Below are 24,800 nucleotides of genomic sequence, written 5' to 3'. Positions count from 1 at the left end.
TTTGACATGGAGGGAGAGGATAGATGGGATGGGGAAGGAAGAGTGAATGAGTGGATGCATGGGAGGAAAGGGATGGAGAGAGGGAGTGTGCATAGACGGAGTGAAATGGGAAGGAGGTATGTAGAGTGGACAGAAGGAATAGCGTAAGGACAGGGAGATGAGGGAAAGGTAGGAGTAAATGGAAGAAAGGAATAGTAATTATTAGATGGGGGACGAAAGGAGGTAAAGAATACATAAAAGGTGAAGGAAGAAAGGGTTATGAGAAGAAAAGGGTAGGAGGAAAGAAAGGGAGCGGGGAAGAGTAACAGGGGGATAGGAAGGATGGACGAAGAAGGGACAGTGTACGAACACACTTCCCTTGGAAAGGTCATCATAAACTAAGCCACTAACATGCCAGACAATAACATATTATTTGCTAATTTACTAACTGATTCAGCCAGTGGCTCAGCTAATGTTTTAAACAAATATCCAAAGTTTATTTAAAAATGATAAATTAATTATGAAAGGACGACCAGAACATCCTGCCATTATAGTTCTCTGAAAATTTTACACGGATTCAGATAACGAGGACTTGCTGGCTGGCTGGTTATTATTATTATTGCTGCTGTTTTATTATTGCTGTTGTAGTTTTACTATTATTATTATTATTATTATTATTATTATTATTTATTATTATTATTATTAGTATTATTTAATCTCTAACAACCACTTCAAAATACACATAGGTTTTGAAAACCAAACTCGTACGGTGTTTCCCAACCAGAAAGCAGCAAGATTTGGTGAGACATCAGTAACGTAAACTGTATCTAAGTGCTGAATACAAAGTGTGATGTGGAAATTTAAAGCTAAAAATGCTTAGAATGGAAAGGATAATAAGCCAAGAAAAGTGAAAATGATAAAGTAACGACAGATTGGATAGCCAGACAACTAGTGTCTAGATTACAGGCAAAAATAAATAACAAATGTCAATTGACAGGTAGCTTCGAATACCATACTGGCAACATATCAACATATGGTTAAAAAGAGAAGACAAGAGGAAAATTAGTAATAGTGAACAGGAATTTGAAAGACGAATGACACTCGACAACAAAGGCAACATAGGAGAATTCTTCAGATACTTCAGAGGGAATAAGAGGTTAAAACAATGACGTGATATTTAACAAGCGATAACGGAATGACAACCAAACAGAGCATGGGTTCGATACTAGGTTCATCCATCGTTTGTGTTTACAACTGAACAAGACACCAATATTCCAAGGCAGCAAGATCTGTTTTCAGGATCCGACTTTGGCAAATAATTAATAATAAACATAGCAGCTTTATCATATAGAATTCTTAAAGAGCTGAATATAAATGAAGTGGACCAAACGAAATGCCTGTTAAGAGTTAATGAGGAATGTTGATTTGATTAGTCAGTAACTTGAAACAGTGGAATGGAACTTCGAGTTAGGAAGTGCAGCACGAGCGTAAAAGTTTTTTTTTTTTGCAAAGAGATTTATAGAATAATGGAATAAACTACCAACTGAACCTGTAAATGCGGAGGCAATACAGTTAATTGAAAACCAGTTATACATGTTCTTAACAAGTATATGGTAAAATTAGATACCATACAGGGGGGTAAACTGTTATTAAAGGATTCCTGATGTTAGCTCATTAACTATTTAAGGACGAATAGTAAGCAGTGAGCCACTTAAGTTAACAGTTGTAGTGGCTGTGATAGTCATAGTAGTGGTCACCGGCACACTGGCACTTGTTCAATACCTGCTCCTGTTTTCCCATTATGTGAAGTTAAGGTCGTCTGTAATTCCATTCTCTTTCATCCCTTCCTAAATTTCATGCCATTTTTTCAGTACGGTATGATTACTTTTATCCTTGTTTCATGCCGGTAGTTGTACAAGAATGGTATACAATACCGACAAGATGAAATTAAGACACATGTGCAACACCTGGGTATCTTTATTGTAGACGTTTCGCCATCCAGTGGCTTTATCAATACAAATTCCAGGACATAAGTTGAAGACAGTAGATCTATGTACAGAAGATGAGGTAATCAGTCCCTCAACCTTCGAGATTCTGAATCTCCACGACTACGGTGCTCTTCGCACCTACTCCAAGGTTGAGAGACTGATTACCTCATCTTCTGTACATAGTTCTACTGCTTTCAACTTATGTCCTGGAATTTGTATTGATAAAGCCACTGGATGGCGAAACGTCTACAATAAAGATACCCAGATGTTGCACATGTCTTAATTTCATGCCGGTAGTTACAGAAGGAAATGTGAAACAGTCTTCTACTGTAGTATCCTTGTCTCAGATATCTAGATAATACACGATAGTTAATAATCAAAATTAGAGTAGGCAGTCCCTAACAAACAGCGTTGGCGTGGGTTTGAAAGTACTGTTATTTGAGTTACACATGTACCCCCATTTACACACACACACACTCTCTCTCTCTCTCTTTCATCCATCAGTCGCTCCACCATTGTTGAGTGTTGGAGGGTCCCTCAGATAAATGGTCACATCGACATGGTATTGGTCCCAGGTGAGGCGATAGAAACCTTTACTGAATTCTGACAAAAAATGTTATTACTTAATTACACTGCCAGCCTGTGAAACAATGCTCGGCTTTTGTCACCAACGATTAGCACTTGGAAATACATCCATTTTTTAAGAAATTTTTGCTGAATGCAAAAATATTAAAAAATGTTTTTCAAAAGCACTTACGGCTTCTTCGATATTCGTTTTTGAGAAAAATTAAGCTACTGTCCAACTAAGACGAATTTTTCATACATAGATGAAGTCAAAATTGAGAAACGAAAGGTTTATGCGCTCACTTCTTGCCGCCATAATCCCTGCATGACAGGCGCAGTGAACAGAAATAATGGTATATTGGAAAAACGTGTGTGATGAATGGCTTTGAAAATCGACAAGTTGAAGAATTGAGACACTTATGCAACATATGGGAATATTTATTGAAGAAACGTTTCGCCACACAGTGGCTTCATCAGTTTTGTACAAAGCAGGAAGGTATAAGGGGAGGAGGAGTTTGAGGTAATCAGTCCCTCAGCCTGGAGTCGATGTGTTCAATCCATCAATCTCGTAGAAAGTACAGCACAGGGCCAATCTTTGGACGAAGACCTACTTAGACTAGTGGATGGTACCACTATGACCCTCCCCCCTGCCTCCTGCTTCACCTCACCTGACTACAGTATATAAGCCACGTCTACGGCCCTGTGCTGTACTTTCTACAAGACTGATGGACTGAACACATCGACTCCTCTCCTTATACTTTCCTGCTTTGTATAGGACTGATGAAGCCACTGTGTGGCGAAACGTTCCTGGGAAAACATGTATTGATGTGGAATGTAAAAGGCGAAAGGATAGTTTAGACTTGACACTACTACAGTTACTATTACTGCTACTGTTACTACTATTACTACTAATAATAATAATTATATTTTGATAATGATTTACCTAATGCTTCTACTAATACCGAAGCTTCTACTATTACTACTATTAATGCTATGATTTTACTGCTAGTACTACTACTATTGCTTTTAAAATTTATAATATTACGGGAACTCTTACCATTTTTTCACGTTTATAACCCGTATGTTCAACACAACCCATATCAGCTATAAGATGATGCGTTGAAGAAACATAGATTGGCCAGATACTCTGATCTGTAATTCTAACATTCATCGAGGTGACCTCAAAGGAGTGACCTTGGGGCTCTAGTGACCAGTGTCAAAGCCACTGTAGAATTCAATTTCCTCGCTTTCACCACAGTTAGCCCCGGAAGGGGGGAGGGTAATTTTTTTGCATTTATTTGAAGGCTTTTGTAGTATTTAATTGAATCCGTTGTTTACAAAGTGTTTATTCAACCGGTTTTTAAAGGGTTTGTTTGTAATTGTACTTATAAGACCGGAGGGTAGAGCGCTCTATTGTGATATAGCTCTGGAATCCTTTGCATCTTAGAACTTTATCAAATCAGTGTGATTACTTTTCGTTGAGTGCAAAGCTTTATCAGTGTGTCCACGTTTTACTCTGAGCAAAGCTTTAACAAGTCACTGTGACAGAGGTTCCGTGTAAAGCTTGATCGGATCAATAAATTTCAAGATTTCGACAGTTCTTCAGTTGATTGGTATCTGCACAGCTTCTCTAGGTGTTTTACCTGATATTTCAACTTTAATTTTCAAGTACAGTCAGGAATATTTGTCCTCTGAGTGTATACTTTTTCCCTGTGACGATCGTACTGAAGTCTGCATCACTGCTAGGCTCTACCTACATTTATATTAACACACAATACACGGCTTATGACATATTAACATTTTTTCGAAAAGACGTTTCGCTTCAAACCATACCACGGGCGGGATTGAACCCGCGGTCAGAGAGTCTCAAAACTCCAGACCGCGTTAGCCACTGGACCAGCTAGCCACAATAAGATTCATCCAACTAGGTATATTTCTACACCATAGGAAGGTTAGCATAGGCACCACTGTGACCACAAATGCCTATGCTAACCTTCCTTTGGTGTAGAAATATACCTAGTTAGACGAATCTTATTGTGGCTAGCTGGTCCAGTGGCTAACGTGACGGTCTGGAGTTTTGACTCTCTGACCGCGGGTTCAATCCGCCAGTGGTATGGTTTGTTTGCAATCGTGTCATTACGATTTCGTGAGTGACATTTCGCTCATTAGGGCTGACACAAAGTGAACTGATAGTTTTTAGTGGACGAAACATCTGAATTAAATCTCACAAACAGCATATCGTGTGTTAAGTAAAAGGACACACGTGCAACTAATGTGACATTTTATTGTGGCAACGTTTCGCTCTCCAGGAGCTTTGTCAAGCAGTTACAAACAATACATGGACACAGAGGGTATATATAAGCTTAGAGTGAAGTGTAATCCTAGTGGTAATACTAGTGATAGTAACTGCACTTGTGTTCTCTTACGAAACATAATGACGGTAACTCTGCCAATATTAAAACAGAATATCGTGTGTTATTAACGTACAGAGTTGAAGACTGTTGCCTAAAGAGAGAGAGACAGACAGACACAGAGATAAGACAAGTTTAATGCATTTTAAATTATAATGCTGCTCAGTGACCGTAGAGAACAAATTAATCCTGACTTACATCCTGACTTACATCCTGAGACATGATGATCTAACCAGCTCATCTTACCTCATTCTTCTCTTATTATGCTTCTCTCAGACTCTCATCCTACCTGCTTCGTTAACATTTAATATATATGCGTATATGCCTCTCCGGCTAGACAGGATTAGTGTTCCTCTTTAATGCTTATGTATATACCAGCCTTTCTGATTACTGAGGTGACAGTGGAGTAGCCGCTTCTCTCTCACTACCTGACCTGCTAGATAGTTTAATGAGTGGAGTTAGAAAGTGTATTTTCCTCATGATTCGATGACGGAGGATCGAGCTTATACAACCCCATGCGGATTTACCATTGTCCATAAAGTTTAATAATGATGCAAGTAATTATATAATGTCGTGCCGAATAGGCGGAACTTGCCATCTTGGCTTAAATAGCAACGCTCATCTTGCCATATAGGACAACCGAAAATTTGTGTATACAATAATTTCGCCAAAATCATTCTGAACCTAACGAAAAAATATATATTTCCCTGTGTTTGTTTAGTATTAAATTATTGTAAACAAATCTAAAATATATTTAGTTGGGTTAGGATAAAATAAATTGTTCTTGTTATAATAAGGTTAGATAAGTTTTCTAAGATTCTTTTGGTGCAAAATTAATTTGTTTTACATTAACATTAATGACAAAAATATATCTTTAAACGTATAAGAGAAAATTTCAGAAAGAACTTAATTTTAAAAGAGTTCTTGCTAATTGACCAGTTTTACATACTCGGCACGACATATATACATGAATCATGACCCATAGTCATTCTTCCACCGCTGAATCAAAATGATTCTCTTCAAGAAGAGAGTGGAGGACCTTACGCAGTTACAGAGTCTTGGCGGTTGTAATAAGATGATCCTCTTCGTCATTCCCAACAGACGTCCAACAGGAAGAAAGGCTTCCATGAAATGCAATACCCACATAAAAGGAATTTTTTGAGTCCTTGAATGTGTTTCCACTCTAAAACACACACACACACACACACACACACAGGTATAATAAAGCTCGTGGAGCAGGGAGAGTGGACGTAGAAGCGACTAGTGAAGAGGCGGGGCCAGGAGCTATGACGCGACCCCTACAACCATAATTATATATAATCTCGGATAATCGTGGAAAATAGTGTAAAGCAATTTTTTTTTTTATTGAATTTGATGCATATTTGAGTACACATGTTGCGAGGGAATTCAAGAGTGACAATAAACACTGACTGATCAGTTCTCTTGCTTCACAAACCCAGACAGTAACGAAATAAAGTCTGGCGAACATTGTCTTTGCGCCCCCCTTTTCTTGTTTTGTATTGCGTTCTCGGCTATTTTTCCGTGCGTATCAGTCTTTGTCTCTCAACCTTCTTTTCCCATCTCTCTCTCTCTCTCTCTCTCTCTCTCTCACTATTTCTCTTTTGACGTTTACCCTTTTCTTCTCTCCTACACTTCTCCCTTTTTCCTTTCCGTCTTCCTTTCCTTGCTATCTCTCGGACCTCTGAGGAAGTGTTCTGTGTGTGATACTTATTGGCGAGAGTCGAGACATCCTGCCTCTGAGGCAGCCTTAGGAATGGCTGTAAAAATCCGGCCAATATTGTTGGTGGCCCTTGGAAAAATATAGAAAATAGTGAGTGGGTGGAATACTGCCAGAAAAGTCAAGAAATCTTCGGCGTGTTGAAGGAAATATATAATGACCTCTGTATTTGAGACGGCGAGAAAAACAGAAAATTGTTAGTGGGTTAAAAGCAGTCGCCCAGATTGTAAGATATTTTTTTTCAAAATATTACACTGGACACCGAAAGAAAATATGATTTATTATTGATCGGGGAGGAACAATTGCTTATTTATTCTTGCCGGATGATAATCGTAATGAAGATGTGTTGTAATCAGAGGTGATTTATAAATTATATATCTGATATGTAGCAGCGAGGGTAGCCATTGTTGATGATAATTATCTAGAATGTTAGGGAGTTGTGATGCCTAATTTAAAATAGCAAAATTACTTAAAAAAAGAGCCAGCCCGTAGTCAATACAAGACAGAGCTATCTTTACACATATAAGTAACATACTTATAATAAATTTGTTAACTTTTTTGCCTGCTATTCCATTGGCAATACAACTCTAAACGTTTATCATAAATTAATGATAACATTATAACGCCTAACCTAATTTGTAAACTTTTGCAGAGAAATTAGTAGAGAACGTTTGTAAAAACTAATGGTCCAGTTATGATTTTATAAATACGTATGTTAATGTCTGGAAAAAATAGAAAATGTGTTCTGTTTTGACTTCGATGTATGTAATCAAAATTCTGAAACTCTTACTTATGTGAGTAAGACACTATCATGCACAACAAAGTTGCGGGAGACTTACGCCACAGAAGAGTTGCGGGAGACTTACGCCACAGAAGAGTTGCGGGAGACTTACGCCACAGAAGAGTTGCGGGAGACTTACGCCACAGAAGAGTTGCGGGAGACTTCAGTAGGGCGAAGATGGCTCCATTCTTCACCCTCCTGAAGTCTCCCGGCTCAGGCCGACAGATTTCCACACAATGTATATATCCCTTCCTGTGTGTGTGATGGAATATGACAGGGAAACATGAGTAGCCAATGTTCCCATTATGTAACTGTCATACACACTAGGGTAGCAATACACTGCTGATTACACTTTTGCTAAGTAACAAAAACTTTGTCTATCTCTGTCTTTCATCTTCAAATCAACTTGCCGTAGACAGAGTTGTCGACAGTCTCCGAACTTCATGTAATTTATTTTGTCTTAAAACCCAAAAGAAGCCTCAAGCCTTTGAACTTTTTGCGCATCTCATTAGAGATTCTTAAAATGATGATTATGTCTGCAAGTGAGAAAGTGGGGATAAGGGAGGGAATGGAGGAGAGAAAGGGATGAAAGAGTGAGTGAAGAAGGAAGGGAAAGGCACAGTAGGGAAAGGGAAAATCTGATGAAGATGGAGATGGTGAGATAAATGAGCAAGTGAGAATAGGAGAAAGTAACAAGAAAAGAAATGTTAATGGTTTTTTACTATTTCTCTCTCTCTCTCTCTCTCTCTCTCTCTCTCTCTCTCCCACAAAGGTCACGACCTCCCACACCTTGACTTATCGACGATCAGGTTGTTAATTGCTGCAATTGTTGGTGGCTGTGGGCGTCTTAGGGTAGGGGGAGAAGAAGAAAGAAGGCACACACACACACACACACACACACACACACACACACACACACACACACACACACACACACACACACACACACACACACACACACACAGAAGAAAGATAATAAAGTGAAACAATCGTGTGACCAGTGAGAGAAATACAGTGAATAGGGTACATTATTAACGAGAAGAAATTGAGGTGGATCTACGCCAGGACGTACATCGAGTGGATCTTCGCCAGGACGTCACATCGAGTGGACAATCTACAGGCTACAGCTGCACTACAAGTACTGTATCACCTATGAGTGGTTGTTTGGAGAATAGCAATTGGTAATCCATTGAACAAGGCGATTAACTTACTATAAGCAGGCCAAGCATAGGCAACATTGTAAGTAGGTGAGCGTAAGTCTCAGGAGGGTGGGAGTCAGGTCACAAGAGGTTGTGGACAAAGCGACAACTGAGAATCCACATTACACTCCAAGCACAAGCCACCTACTTTTTAGACACATAATAAACCCACACATAATTCGACACATAATAACACACACACACACATATATACATACACACATACACACACACACACATACACACATAGCGATCAGTGAAGAGGCGGGGCCAGGAGCTCGGACTCGACCCCCGTAACCTCAACTAGGTGAGTACAACTAGGTGAGTACATACACACACACACACACACACACACACACACACACACACACACACACACACACATCAGACTCACACATACACTCCCCCCCTCACCACCGACATCTCACTTCTTCCCCTGATCCCTCCCCTCCCTCGTTCACCCTCCCCTCTCCCGTTCACCCTCCCCCTCCCCACCCCTCTCCCACATAGCCACAGTTCCTCCACTACCTCTCCCCCACACGCTGACATACACATTACTAACCTAACATACAGAACTAATAGGTTTCCCACTCTGAGGCAATCAGGATAAAACAAAAATGGGTTGTCAGAGAGCAAGAAAAACCAAGGGACAGGAGGAGGAAGCTGCAAAGGAAGATTGGGCAGCAGAGCTCGTAAAAAGGGATCATGAATGGGAAAAGAAACTAGAAGAACTTAGCATGAGAATGGAAGAGAGGATAGATATGGAAAGCAGGAAGTGGGAGGTGCATATAAAAGCAGCAGAGGCTAGGATACAGAGTTTAGAAGAGGAACTGAAAAATCTGAAACAGCCTAAAGAACTAAAGAACATTTTGGGATTGACAACAGAGACTGTTACCTCAGCCACAAATAAGGGGACTGTAGGGAAAGAAGGGGCACAACTGCATGGGGAAGCTCTATCAGAGGAGACTGTAGTAAATGAAAGAGCTAAGCTTTATGTGGAGGCCCTAACAGACAACAGAGCCCAAGGAAAGCCGAGAAGGGAAAATGACAGGCCACTGAGCCCAAGTACATTAGCAAGTGAAACTGAAGAAAGGAAAGCCGCCGTGGAGGAAACCAAATTAAATGAGGGGATACACAGGGATATGCAGTGGGAGAATGAAAGGGGGAGGTCAGTCTTTGTGTATGGGCTCCAGGAAGTTGAAGGGGAAACATATGAAGCAAGAAAACAAGGGGAAAAAAAGCAATTGAAAGCATCATGAAAGCAATAGGAGAAGACGACATGACCCAGCTGGAAAATTTTCGGAGAATAGGGGGGTTTGTAAAAAAAAGAACCCGGCCAGTGAAAGTGACCTTCAAGGCAGAAGCGACTCGGAACAGGATCCTGCAGGAGAAAGCACGATTAAGGGACATGCCGGCATACAGGAAGGTGTATCTCGACCGCGACAGAACACAAGAAGAAAGGCAGAAACTGAGAGAGATGGTACAAAGGCGAAAGGAGGAAAGAAAGGGGATGGAGAAGACAGACAGGAGATCCCAGACCCAGGAAGAAGATCAAATACAGCCTCCCTCACAACTTCCTATAGAAGCCTCCCAACCAGGTCAACCCCAGTGCAACCAAACACTCTAAATCAAAACACCCATGCCACATCTAATGCCCCAACCCACTACATTACAAACTCCACCCCCACAGCAACAACCCATAGTTCCTTACCAGGTCTTCCACTTCCCCAACCCCAATATACCTCCCAGACCACAGTCTTAGAAAAGAAGTTGGTGTGGTATACAAATGCAGATGGAATAACAAACAAGTATGAGGAGTGGCATGAAAGAATCAAAGAGACATCCCCAGACATAATAGCACTCACAGAAACAAAACTCACCAGAATAATAACAGATTCAATCTTTCCATCCGGATACCAAATCCTCAGGAAAGACAGAGGGAGGAGAGGGGGAGGAGGAGTTGCACTGCTCATTAAAAACCAGTGGGATTTTGAGAAAATGGAAGGAATGGATGGCACGGGCGAAAGGGACTACTTAGTAGGAACAATCCAGTCTGAGGGACATAAGGTGATAATTGCAGTAATGTACAACCCACCACAGAACTGCAGGAGGCCAAGAGAAGAATATGATGAGAGCAACAGAGCAATGATCGACACAATAGCCGAGGTGGCCAGGAGAGCACACATGGGGGGAGCAAAGTTACTAGTTATGGGTGATTTCAATCACAAGGAGATTGACTGGGAAAACCTGGAGCCCCATGGGGGTCCAGAAACATGGAGAGCCAAGATGATGGATGTGGTACTGGAAAACCTCATGCATCAACATGTTAGAAACACTACCAGAGAGAGAGGAGAGGATGAACCAGCAAGGCTGGACCTTGTATTCACCATGAGTAGTTCGGACATCGAGGGTATCATGTATGCAAGGCCCCTGGGTGCTAGTGATCATGTGGTTCTGTGCTTCGACTACATAGTTGAGCTCCAAGTGGAGAGAGTAGCAGGAATAGGCCGGGTAAAACCAAACTACAAAAGGGGAACTACTCAGGCATGAGGAACTTCCTTCAAGACATTCAGTGGGAGAGGGAACTGACAGGAAAACCAGTACAAGAAATGATGGACTATGTAGCAACAAAATGCAAGGAGGCAGAGGAGAGGTTTGTTCCCAAGGGAAACAGAAATAATGGGAAGAACAGAACGAGTCCTTGGTTCACCCAAAGGTATAGGGAGGCAAAAACTAGGTGTACTAGAGAATGGAAAAGGTACAGAAGACAGAGAACTCAGGAAAATAAAGAAATCAGCCGAAGAGCCAGAAACGAATATGCACAGATAAGAAGGGAGGCTCGGAGACAATATGAAAATGACATAGCATCAAAAGTAAAGACTGACCTGAAACTGTTGTACAGCCACATCAGGAGGAAAACAACAGTCAAGGACCAGGTAATCAGACTGAGGAAGGGTGATGGGGAATTCACAAGAAACGACCAAGAGGTATGTCAGGAGCTCAACACAAGATTTAAAGAGGTATTTACAGTGGAAACCAGTAGGACTCCAGGTAATCAGAACAGGGGGGCACACCAGCAAGTGCTGGATGAGGTACATATAACCAAGGAGGAGGTGAAGAAGTTACTATGCGAACTTGACACCTCAAAGGCGGTGGGAACAGACAACATCTCTCCATGGGTCCTTAAAGAGGGAGCAGAGATATTGTGTGAGCCATTAACAAAGATCTTCAACACATCATTTGAAACTGGGCAACTCCCTGAGGTATGGGAAATGGCAAATGTAGTCCCAATTTTTAAAAAGGGAGACAGACATGAGGCACTAAACTACAGACCTGTATCACTAACGTGTATAGTATGCAAGGTCATGGAGAAGATCATCAGGAGGAGAGTGGTGGGGCACCTGGAATGAAACAAGTGTATAATTGACAACCAGCACGGTTTCAGGGAAGGAAAATCCTGTGTCACAAACCTACTAGAGTTTTATGACAAGGTAACAGAGGTAACAGAAGTAAGACAAGAGAGAGAGGGGTGGATCGACTGCATATTTTTTGGACTGCAAGAAGGCCTTCGACACAGTTCCTCACAAGAGGTTACTGCAAAAGCTAGAGGATCAGGCACACATAAATGGAAAGGCACTGCAATGGATCAGAGAATATCTGACAGGGAGGCAACAACGAGTCATGGTACGCGACGAGGTGTCAGAGTGGGCGCCTGTGACAAGCGGAGTTCCACAGGGGTCAGTCCTAGGACCTGTGCTGTTCTTGGTATATGTGAACGACATAACGGAAGGGATAGACTCAGAAGTGTCCTTGTTTGCAGATGATGCGAAGTTAATGAGAAGAATCAAATCGGATGAGGATCAGGCAGGACTACAAAGAGACCTGGACAGGCTACAAGCCTGGTCCAGCAACTGGCTCCTTGAATTTAACCCTGCCAAATGCAAAGTCATGAAGATTGGGGAAGGGCAAAGAAGACCGCAGACACAGTATAGTTTAGATGGCCAAAGACTGCAAACCTCACTCAAGGAAAAAGATCTGGGGGTGAGTATAACACCGAGCATATCTCCTGAGGCGCACATCAATCAGATAACTGCTGCAGCATACGGGCGCCTGGCAAACCTACGGATAGCGTTCCGATACCTCAGTAAGGATTCGTTTAAGACTCTGTACACCATTTGCGTCAGGCCCATACTGGAGTATGCAGCACCAGTTTGGAATCCACACCTAGTCAAGCACGTCAAGAAATTAGAGAAAGTGTAAAGGTTTGCAACAAGACTAGTCCCAGAGCTACGGGGATTGTCCTACGAAGAAAAGTTGAGGGAAATCGGCCTGACGACACTGGAGGACAGGAGGGTCAGGGGAGACATGATAACGACATATAAAATATTGCGCGGAATAGACAAGGTGGACAAAGACGGGATGTTCCAGAGAAGGGACACAGACACAAGAGGTCACAATTGGAAGTTGAAGACTCAGATGAATCAAAGGGATGTTAGGAAGTATTTCTTCAGTCATAGAGTAGTCAGGCCGTGGAATAGCCTAGAAAGTGAAGTAGTGGAGGCGGGAACCATACATAGTTTTAAGGCGAGATATTATAGAGCTCATGGGGCAGGGAGAGAGAGGACCTAGTAGCAATCAGCAAAGAGGCGGGGACAGGAGCTGTGAATCGACCCCTGCAACCACAAATAGGTGAGTACAAATAGGTGAGTACACACACACACACACACACACACACACACACACACACACACACACACACACACTAGTATGTTCTGCCAATTAGATCAAAATACTCAGTGAGCGAGGACTCGTTAACAATATCAACTAAAATAATTAAGAAGCAAGAGTGTCAGTAAGCAGGAAGATGTAAACATCTTAAAGAAAGAGTTGACTGAGATAATTAAGACGTGGTGAAAAATAATCTTCATCTTAATTAACTTTCTGAGATGAAGCGAAACTGACTCTTAACTATGAGGACACAGACGCAAGCTGCAGTAAACACTGCACTGAGACTGTAACTGTAGTCATGACCTGTTAAATATTTAGGCAGTCAAGATGCATGCTGTCGAGGTTCATACTGGCAGGTACATGCTGTCGAGGTTCATGCTGACAGGTACATGCTGTCGAGGTTCATGCTGACAGGTACATGCTGTCGAGGTTCATGCTGACAGGCACATGCTGTCGAGGTTCATGCTGACAGGTGCATGCTGTCGAGGTTCATGCTGACAGGTACATGATGTCGAGGTTCATGCTGACAGGTGCATGCTGTCGAGGTTCATACTGGCAGGTACATGCTGTCGAGGTTCATGCTGGCAGGCACATGCTGTCGAGGTTCATGCTGACAAGGTTCATGCTGACAGGCACATGCTGTCAAGGTTCATGCTGACAGGTACATGCTGTCGAGGTTCATGCTGACAGGCACATGCTGTCAAGGTTCATGCTGACAGGCACATGCTGTCAAGGTTCATGCTGACAGGTACATGCTGTCAAGGTTCATGCTGTCAAGGTTCATGCTGACAGGCACATGCTGTCAAGGTTCATGCTGACAGGCACATGCTGTCGAGGTTCATGCTGACAGGTACATGCTGTCGAGGTTAATGCCGACAGGCACATGCTGTCAAGGCTCATGCTGACAGGCACATGCTGTCAAGGTTCATGCTGACAGGCACATGCTGTCAAGGTTCATGCTGACAGGCACATGCTGTCAAGGTTCATGCTGTCAAGGTTCATGCTGACAGGCACATGCTGTCGAGGTTCATGCTGACAGGCACATGCTGTCGAGGTTCATGCTGACAGGCACATACTTTCGAGGTTCATGCTGACAGGCACATGCTGTCGAGGTTCATGCTGACAGGCACATGCTGTCGAGGTTCATGCTGACAGGCACATGCTGTCAAGGTTCATGCTGACAGGCACATGCTGTCGAGGTTCATGCTGACAGGCACATGCTTTCGAGGTTCATGCTGACAGGCACATACTTTCGAGGTTCATGCTGACAGGCACATGCTGTCGAGGTTCATGCTGACAGGCACATGCTGTCGAGGTTCATGCTGACAGGCACATGCTGTCAAGGCTCATGCTGACAGGCACATGCTGTCAAGGTTCATGCTGTCAAGGTTCATGCTGACAGGCACATGCTGTCAAAGTTCATGCTGTCAAGGTTCATGCTCTCAAGGTTCATGCTGACAGGCACATGCTGTCGAGGTTCATGCTGACAGGCACATGCTGTCGAGGTTCATGCTGACAGGCACATGCTGTCGAGGTTCATGCTGACAGGCACATGCTGTCGAGGTTCATGCTGACAGGCACATGCTGTCGAGGTTCATGCTGACAGGCACATGCTGTCGAGGTTCATGCTGACAGGTACATGCTGTCGAGGTACGGGTTGTCAAAATATAGGCTGTCAGGGTACAGGCTATCGAGGAGCAGACTGTCATGGAACAGGCTGTCGAGGTACAGGCTGTCAAGGCACAAGCTATCGAGGTACAGGCCGTCGAGGTACAGGCCGTCGAGGAATAGGCCGTCGAGGAATAGGCCGTCGAGGAATAGGCCGTCGAGGAATAGGCCGTCGAGGTACAGGCCGTCGAGGTACAGGCTGTCAAGGTACAGAAAGCACAGCTAGGAAAACACAGGCAGGTAAATACAGCATTCACAAACACGTATACAGACAAGTATGTACAAATACACATCTATGTTAGTATACATAAATATACACAAATAAACATTTGTTAGTATTCACAAATGCATGCATAATAGTACAAACACATTTACATGTATATAAATACACATATACACCATTCTGTATATTTTTAGAGAGAAGCATCGATCACTCTCTCTCTCTCTCTCTCTCTCTCTCTCTCACCTCTTTATCATTCTCTCCACACGTACACCTCTCACGCCTCTCACACCTGTTCCGCATCTCACTCCACTGATACCACTCACCTCTCACACCACTCATCCCACTCACCTCTCACACCACTCATCCCACTCACCTCTCACACCACTCATCCCACTCACCTCTCACACCACTCATCCCACTCACCTCTCACACCACTCATCCCACTCACCTCTCACACCACTCATCCCACTCACCTCTCACACCACTCATCCCACTCACCTCTCACACCACTCATCCCACTCACCTCTCACACCACTCATCCCACTCACCTCTCACACCACTCATCCCACTCACCTCTCACACCACTCATCCCACTCACCTCTCACACCACTCATCCTACTCACCTCTCACAATTGTTATACCTCTCGCCCCTCTCACACCTTATCCAGTATTGTTTTTCTTACAGTCTTATAGATAAAAGCTCCTTCGTGTCGTTCCTGCAATTAAAAACTAATGGAGGAGCAGCACGAGCACCGCCAGCCTCACGCACCACCGGTGGTGGTTGTGGTGGTGGTGGTTGTAGTAGTAGTAGTAGTAGTAGTAGTGGTGGTGGTGGTGGCGGTAGTGGTGGTGGTTGTAGTAGTGGTTGTGGTGGCGGTAGTGGTGGTGGTTGTAGTAGTGGTTCTAGTGGTTGTGGTGGTGGTAGTGGTGGTTGTGGTAGTGGTGGTTGTAGTGACTAGTAGTGGTGGTAGTAATAATAATGTAAAATAATAATTATAATAATGCAGCTGGTGACTGAATAATAATGCAGCTGGTGACTGAATAATAATGCAGCTGGTGACTGAATAATAATGCAGCTGGTGACTGAATAATAATGCAGCTGGTGACTGAATAATAATGCAGCTGGTGACTGAATAACACACAGCTGGTGACTGTATAACACACAGACAGCTGGTGACTGAATAATAATGCAGCTGGTGACTGAATAACACACAGCTGGTGACTGAATAACACACAGACAGCTGGTGACTGAATAACACACAGACAGCTGGTGACTGTATAACACACAGACAGCTGGTGACTGTATAACACACACAGCTGGTGACTGTATATCACACAGACAGCTGGTGACTGTATAACACAGCTGGTGACTGGTGACTGTATAACACAGCTGGTGACTGTATAACACAGCTGGTGACTGGTGACTGTATAACACAGGTGGTGACTGTATAACACAGCTGGTGACTGTATAACACACACAGCTGGTGACTGTATATCACACAGACAGCTGGTGACTGTATAACACAGCTGGTGACTGTATAACACAGTTGGTGACTGTATAACACAGCTGGTGACTGTATAACACAGCTGGTGACTGTATAACACACAGACAGCTGGTGACTGTATAACACACAGCTAGTGACTGTATAACACACAGACAGCTGGTGACTGTATAACACACAGACAGCTGGTGACTGTATAACACACAGACAGCTGGTGACTGTATAACACACAGACAGCTGGTGACTGTATAACACACAGACAGCTGGTGACTGTATAACACACAGACAGCTGGTGACTGCATAACACACAGACAGCTGGTGACTGTATAACACACAGACAGCTGGTGACTGTATAACACACAGACAGCTGGTGACTGTATAACACAGCTGGTGACTGTATAACACAGCTGGTGACTGTATAACACAGCTGGTGACTGTATAACACACAGACAGCTGGTGACTGTATAACACACAGCTGGTGACTGTATATCACACAGACAGCTGGTGACTGTATAACACAGCTGGTGACTGGTGACTGTATAACACAGCTGGTGACTGTATAACACAGCTGGTGACTGTATAACACAGCTGGTGACTGTATAACACACAGACAGCTGGTGACTGTATAACACACAGCTGGTGACTGTATAACACACAGACAGCTGGTGACTGTATAACACACAGACAGCTGGTGACTGTATAACACACAGACAGCTGGTGACTGTATAACACACAGACAGCTGGTGACTGTATAACACACAGACAGCTGGTGACTGTATAACACACAGACAGCTGGTGACTGTATAACACACAGACAGCTGGTGACTGTATAACACAGACAGCTGGTGACTGTATAACACAGCTGGTGACTGTATAACACAGCTGGTGACTGTATAACACAGCTGGTGACTGTATAACACAGCTGGTGACTGTATAACACAGCTGGTGACTGTATAACACAGCTGGTGACTGTATAACACAGACAGCTGGTGACTGTATAACACAGACAGCTGGTGACTGTATAACACACAGACAGCTGGTGACTGTATAACACACAGCTGGTGACTGTATATCACACAGACAGCTGGTGACTGCATAACACAGCTGGTGACTGGTGACTGTATAACACAGCTGGTGACTGTATAACACAGCTGGTGACTGTATAACACAGCTGGTGACTGTATAACACACAGACAGCTGGTGACTGTATAACACACAGACAGCTGGTGACTGTATAACACACAGACAGCTGGTGACTGTATAACACACAGACAGCTGGTGACTGTATAACACACAGACAGCTGGTGACTGTATAACACAGACAGCTGGTGACTGTATAACACAGACAGCTGGTGACTGTATAACACAGAGCTGGTGACTGTATAACACAGAGAGCTGGTGACTGTATAACACAGACAGCTGGTGACTGTATAACACAGACAGCTGGTGACTGTATAACACAGCTGGTGACTGTATAACACAGCTGGTGACTGTATAACACAGCTGGTGACTGTATAACACAGACAGCTGGTGACTGTATAACACAGACAGCTGGTGACTGTATAACACAGACAGCTGGTGACTGTATAACACAGACAGCTGGTGACTGTATAACACAGACAGCTGGTGACTGTATAACACAGACAGCTGGTGACTGTATAACACACAGACAGCTGGTGACTGTATAACACAGCTGGTGACTGTGTAACACAGACAGCTGGTTCTTGTGCTTAGTGTCGAACAGTAAGAAGTTAGGGACTTCATTAAGAGAGTAAAGTCGCGAAGAAACTTCTCTGTTCACCTTTCAAGTCGTTGAGAAGTTAAACCACCAGGAAAAAAAAGGGAGGATCGAAAAAACTATTCTATTAAACGCTTCTTGGGGGATTTTTTCTTGTTTAATTTTCATGAGGCAGTAGACCGGTGTTATGAAAATTTGGTGAGAAATTTCATGAGTGACCATAGGATGGGTGTTGCAGCTGGTAGAGTTGTAGAAGTGGTCTGGTGGTTTGCATTTGGTCAGCTCGTCGTGTTGTCGTGGTGAGAAGGTCGTATGTGTCGTGGTGAGGCAGCAACTACTGCTAGCAAGATGATTATCACTTCAGTCAGATCTACTTAAAGACATAATTTTTTAAAAGGGTGGACTGGTAAGCCAGCGGAAGGCCACGGTCAGATGACCAAAAGCTCTAACGGTGGGTCATCATCGAAGACCCCCTTCAGGAAACACTTGTCCTGTTTCCTGACGAACGTTACCTACCCTAACCCACTTCAGTGCATTATGTTTGAGGTTGTTACAGAGTGCTGAACCTTGAAAGGAAGTGCTTTGATTACATAAGAACATAAGAACATAAGAAAGGAGGAACACTGCAGGAGGCCTGCTGGCCCATACTAGGCAGGGCTCTTTATCCAAGGAATTGGAGCTACCTTTCACATTCTTGAATCAAAGCTGATTGTCTCCCATCCCCCCCCTCGCATAGTTGTATGCTAGAAACAACAGTATCTAGTATACTAGAGCCAGTTATACTTCCCAGAGAACGATGTACTATATCTTGCCCACTAACTATATTCTGGCCAGGTACTATATCTTCTCCAGGTAATATATCCTGGCCAGGCACCATGTCCTAGATAGGCACCATGTCCTAGATAGGCACCATGTCCTAGATAGGCACCATGTCCTGGCCAGGCACTATGTCCTAGCCAGGCACTATGTCCTGGCACTGCCTTCATTAGCTCAGATACAAAACATTTCTGGATATTAAATAAAAAATCTACATGAAAATATAAATCCAATTAACATATAAATCTCAGCTTCATGGCCATAATGAATATTGCACTGACCATGATCATTATATCAACAATCTTCATGATCATTATATCAGCAATATCTGCAACATTATTAACTATACACGGCAAAACAATATATTAGAGGATATTACTGCATTAATTCCCAGATATTTTTCCTAGTGTTTTAATCACAAATTTCAATTTAAGGGCTGTGCCTTGATGCAAATGAAGGGCTCTTGATTCAAGAGATTGGTGCTATCGTTAGCTTCCTTGGACTGGGCCTTAAGACTTCCCATTTCTTCCTATGGTTTTAACGCTTAAAATTAATTGAGTAAAAAAGTGTATTAATTGCTTTTTTATTAATACTGTTACAAGGAAATTAAAGCTATTAGCTTGTGAGAAATGACTGTCATAACCTTGGTTTAATAATGAGCTTATCATTTAAGATGCTATTAACCTGTACACTGTTAGTCAAAAATATATTTCTGTAATGGAGTCGACCCCTCAAAGTGTATACTCCATGTGTATAGGTAATTATAATATATATATGTATATACATGCTTAACAATTCGCAAACAGGCGAAATTATTTACAAATATTGTCTCTACGTCCACAGTAGGACTCGAACCTGCAAATTCTGTATGAGAGTAACTAATACATTACCACGGAGCTAGACCTCAGATAAGTATGGGCGCCTAGTCGGAACTAGACGATTTCGCTGTCGACTGCATGTGGTAGGATTTGATGAAATAACTTTCAAAATGAGGTTGGTGCCCCGGGGATATGGGTAAACATCGTCTAGTTCCGACTAGGTGCCCATACTTATCTGGGGTCTAGCTCCGTGGTAAAGTACTGGTTACTCTGATACAAAGTTTGCAGGTTCGAGTCCTGCTGTGGATGTAGAGACAATGTAAATATATATATATATATATATATATATATATATATATATATATATATATATATATATATATATATATATATATATATATATATTGTATATACACCACCAGGTGTATAGACAGCAAAAGATATATATACACAGATATTATTCGGGGTATATTTTTCAGTAACTAGGTGTATATATACACAGAGATATACTATGTGCTTAATTTGATTGATCACAACTAATCATATAAATTACTTGCCCTAAATTACATATTTCTCAAATACTTGAATTAATTATTCAGATATTATATTACAGCCTTCGTGATGTATTATACATAAAGTATAATTAATAATTTTGAAATTACTATGAATTCGTTATATTTATTATTGTACATGTTAATGTTACACTTGTATATCTAACTCATTATGCCTTAAATGACAATGTATATATTCTGTGTATATATTACAATGTTTATAATATATACGACAGGCTCATCCATTTATTACTGATGCAGTGATATTTTATTAGGTAGGAATATTATTTTATTAAGGTAGCAATATTACATTACTGAGCTAAGAATATTACAGTAATGATACAAGAATTTCGTATTACTAAGACAGGGATATTAATTGCTGATGTATATAATATTATATTACCGAGGCAATATTAGGGACATCTTAATACTGATCCAGGGATTCAGTATTTCCCAAGCAAGGAAATAAAATTTCTGAAGCAGAAATGTAACATTACTAAATCAGGCGTAAAAATATTACTCAACAAAAAATATATATTATTACTAATGCCTTAATATAATATTGTTCAGCCGTGAGTAATATTTTTAATATTGTTGACATATAATATTTTTGAGTTCGATATAATTGGTGTTCGAGATTTTCAAACTCTTAAAATTGATCAAAATTTAAATTGTTTACGTTTATCTGTCATTGAACACCTGTGTAAAGTGTTTAAAACAATTTACGTTTATCTGTCATTGAACACCTGTGTAAAGTGTTTAAAACTATTGTTTACGTTTATCTGTCATTGAACACCTGTGTAAAGTGTTTAAAACTATTGTTTACGTTTATCTGTCATTGAACACCTGTGTAAAGTGTTTAAAACAATTTACGTTTATCTGTCATTGAACACCTGTGTAAAGTGTTTAAAACTATTGTTTACGTTTATCTGTCATTGAACACCTGTGTAAAGTGTTTAAAACTATTGTTTACGTTTATCTGTCATTGAACACCTGTGTAAAGTGTTTAAAACAATTTACGTTTATCTGTCATTGAACACCTGTGTAAAGTGTTTAAAACAATTTACGTTTATCTGTCATTGAACACCTGTGTAAAGTGTTTAAAACTATTGTTTACGTTTATCTGTCATTGAACACCTGTGTAAAGTGTTTAAAACAATTTACGTTTATCTGTCATTGAACACCTGTGTAAAGTGTTTAAAACTATTGTTTACCTGAGGTGCCTCACCTGTGCTGAGGAGTGAGGTGACTGTTTCTTTGAGAGAATAAACATAGAAGAGGGAGAGGTGAGGGAGGAGAGGATGGGGAAGGAGAGAGAGGAATGAGGGATAAAGTAGATGGATGAAAGGAGGAAAGGAAGGAGAGGTAAAGTAGAAATGTAAGAAGTGCTGGTATATAGAAAACTGAGAAAGGTAATTTTTCTAAATATTGTTTTTTGTCGATGAGTTTAAATCTTCTCCTTGATTGAGTATTAATAACTGCATTTTAATTTATAATATTTTAATTTATATCAAATGGTACTGAAAGCTGCTTACAGGTGGCGCATAAATGCATTATCTGAACTATTTATACAAAACAGTGAATACGCTTTTGAAAGTAAAATAATGGAGTTTGGTGGTGGACAAACTTTACAGTCAGAAACAAGTTTCGTAACATGGAGGAGATTACTGAGTCCAGGAAGTTACCGATCACAGGAGCTTATACATCCCACAAGCTTATCGATCCCTCGAATTTACTGATCCCACCAGTTTCCCGTTCCCAAGGCTTGATGTAAGTTGACTTACCCAATGCTCAATCTTTTCTAAACATCTGAGATAGGATTTAGGAGTTGCAGTTCAAGAGTGATGTATACTCAAGCGCTGAGAAAACTTTACGGGGTTTTGCAGCCACTGCTCGTATGCAAGTATAAGTAGGTGGACTTTACTGCATTAACTTTCATGACTGACTTGCTTGTCACGATCAGCAAGTTAGGGGCTTGTGACATGAGGAAATGATGCTGTTCTCCTCTTTCTTGAATCTAACCTGATAACTTCTCACTCCTTAGACGCTAATGGGGAAGCGCTAAGCTTAGGAAACGGATGTCATAGGCAAGTGATTCTTCTTACTGCCTACTGAGTCAAATTAGACAATCAGATACTTCACGTCACCAGTGAATGCTAAATCTCCCCCTTTCATCCTGCTATCAATCTCAGAAGTTACGTACTGATATCTAGTGATCATCATCATCTCTTTTCTCAGGGGAAAAATATAGCCTACAACTGGAGAAATCAGGCAGATGTAGTCTGCAGCTGGTGACTGACGATCCTCAAAGCACTGGCAACTAGCTTTTCTTCCGAGATACGCATTTCTCCACGTGGGCATTGAATTTAGACAAGAGCGTTTGTGGACTGTAGAGGATGTGCTGCAGGCACTGATATCTTGGCAGTAATATCAACCACCCACTTCTAGTCAGGTAAGTCAACTTTAAACTTAGATTGTTTCGTTTCTCGCTCATTTGTTCTGCATGTTGAATACTTGAAACAAAACAGCTCAAACATCGCGTATCAAAGTTGATATGTGACTTGGAGCACTGTTGTTGGTAAGTTTCAAGGAAAAGCGAAGGAGGGAAAGGAAATTGCGTAAAACATTCGTATGTGTGTGTGTGTGTGCGCGCGCGCGTGCGTGCATATATATATATATATATATATATATATATATATATATATATATATATATATATATATATATATATATATATATATATATATATATATATGTCGTGCCGAATATGTAAAACTGGTCAATTAGCAAGAACTCATTTAAAATCAAGCCCTTTCTGAAATTGTCTCTTATACGTTTAAAGATATATATTTTTCATTAATGTTAATGTAAAAGTTTTTAATTTTGCACCAAAAGAATCTTAGAAAACTTACCTAACCTTATTATAACAAGAACAATTTATTTTAGCCTAACCCAACTAAATATATTTTAAATACGTTTACAATAATTTAGTACTAAACAAACACAATTAAATATATTTTTCTCGTTAGGTTCAGAATGATTTTGGCGAAATTATTGCATACACAAATTTTCACTTGTCCTATATGGCAAGATGAACGTTGCTATTTAAGCCAAGATAGCAAGTTCTGCTTATTCGGCACGACATATATATAAATATATAATATATATATATATAATATATATATAATATATATATATAATATATATATATTATATATATATAATATATATATTATATATATATATATATATATTATATATATATTATATATATATATATATATATATATATATATATATATATATATATATATATATATATATATATATATATATATATATATATATATATATATATATATATATATATATATATTGAAAGATGGCAAAGGGAAGAGTAGGAAAGCAATGGAGAGGAAAAAATCATATTTTAGCATAACATGATAAAAATAAGCTTTCACATAATTCGTTGATAATTTTTACAGTAACCTACACAGCCGTGTAGAGAGCCTTCCTGAGACCTTTCATATTAAAGTTATTTAATATCCCTTACTCTCTCTCTCTCTCTCGCTCGTTCTCAGTCTCTCTCGCTCTCAGTCTTGCTCGTACAATGAAGGCTGAAAAAGCACCAGCTTTACGTGGCACCTTGTCTGTGATCGTGGAGAATCTTCAGCAGCAAAAGTGTGGCTGTAAATACTCACCGTGGCGTACGAGGGTGCAAACTCGCAGCACATAAACATCCAGAGTATAATTAGAGCAATTTAAAGGAAAAATTTTGAAACAGAAGATGCAAGAGGCGTGTGGAGAGCAGATTAGTGTGCGTGTTTTGGAGGAGTGTGGAGGGTGCATTGGTGCCACTGGAAGGTTCGTGAAGGGTACAGTGGTGCTGCTGGAAAGTTTAAGAGTACATTTACTCTGCTGTTTATCGAAGGAGTGTAGAGGAGTCACTGTTAATTACATACAAGCTTACAAGACTACGTTCTAATATGCTAAATATCTTTCACAAGGACAACCACTATTCTGTATCCACATAGCCACAAGCGGCTCAAACGACTACTAATACCAAACTCACGCATAATTTCGTGAGCACTCATTT

The 24,800-nt window shown here is 41.0% G+C and overlaps 1 protein-coding gene across 1 annotated transcript in view; it reads left to right on the top strand.

Annotated features, from left to right (window-relative positions):
• LOC128703478 (uncharacterized) overlaps positions 1-24,800 on the top strand; it is a 398,312-nt gene that overhangs the window by 7,043 nt on the left and 366,469 nt on the right. The window contains exon 2 of the mRNA XM_070102084.1: positions 22,943-23,156. The gene's annotated coding sequence lies outside the window, so the exon portion shown is untranslated. The remainder of the gene's footprint in view (positions 1-22,942; positions 23,157-24,800) is intronic.

The sequence above is a fragment of the Cherax quadricarinatus genome, chromosome 80 (assembly GCF_038502225.1).
Source record: "Cherax quadricarinatus isolate ZL_2023a chromosome 80, ASM3850222v1, whole genome shotgun sequence".
In the NCBI taxonomy this organism is placed as follows: Eukaryota; Metazoa; Arthropoda; class Malacostraca; order Decapoda; family Parastacidae; genus Cherax; species Cherax quadricarinatus.
Note: the sequence above shows the minus strand (reverse complement) of the source record. Positions and strands in the feature narration are given on the sequence as shown.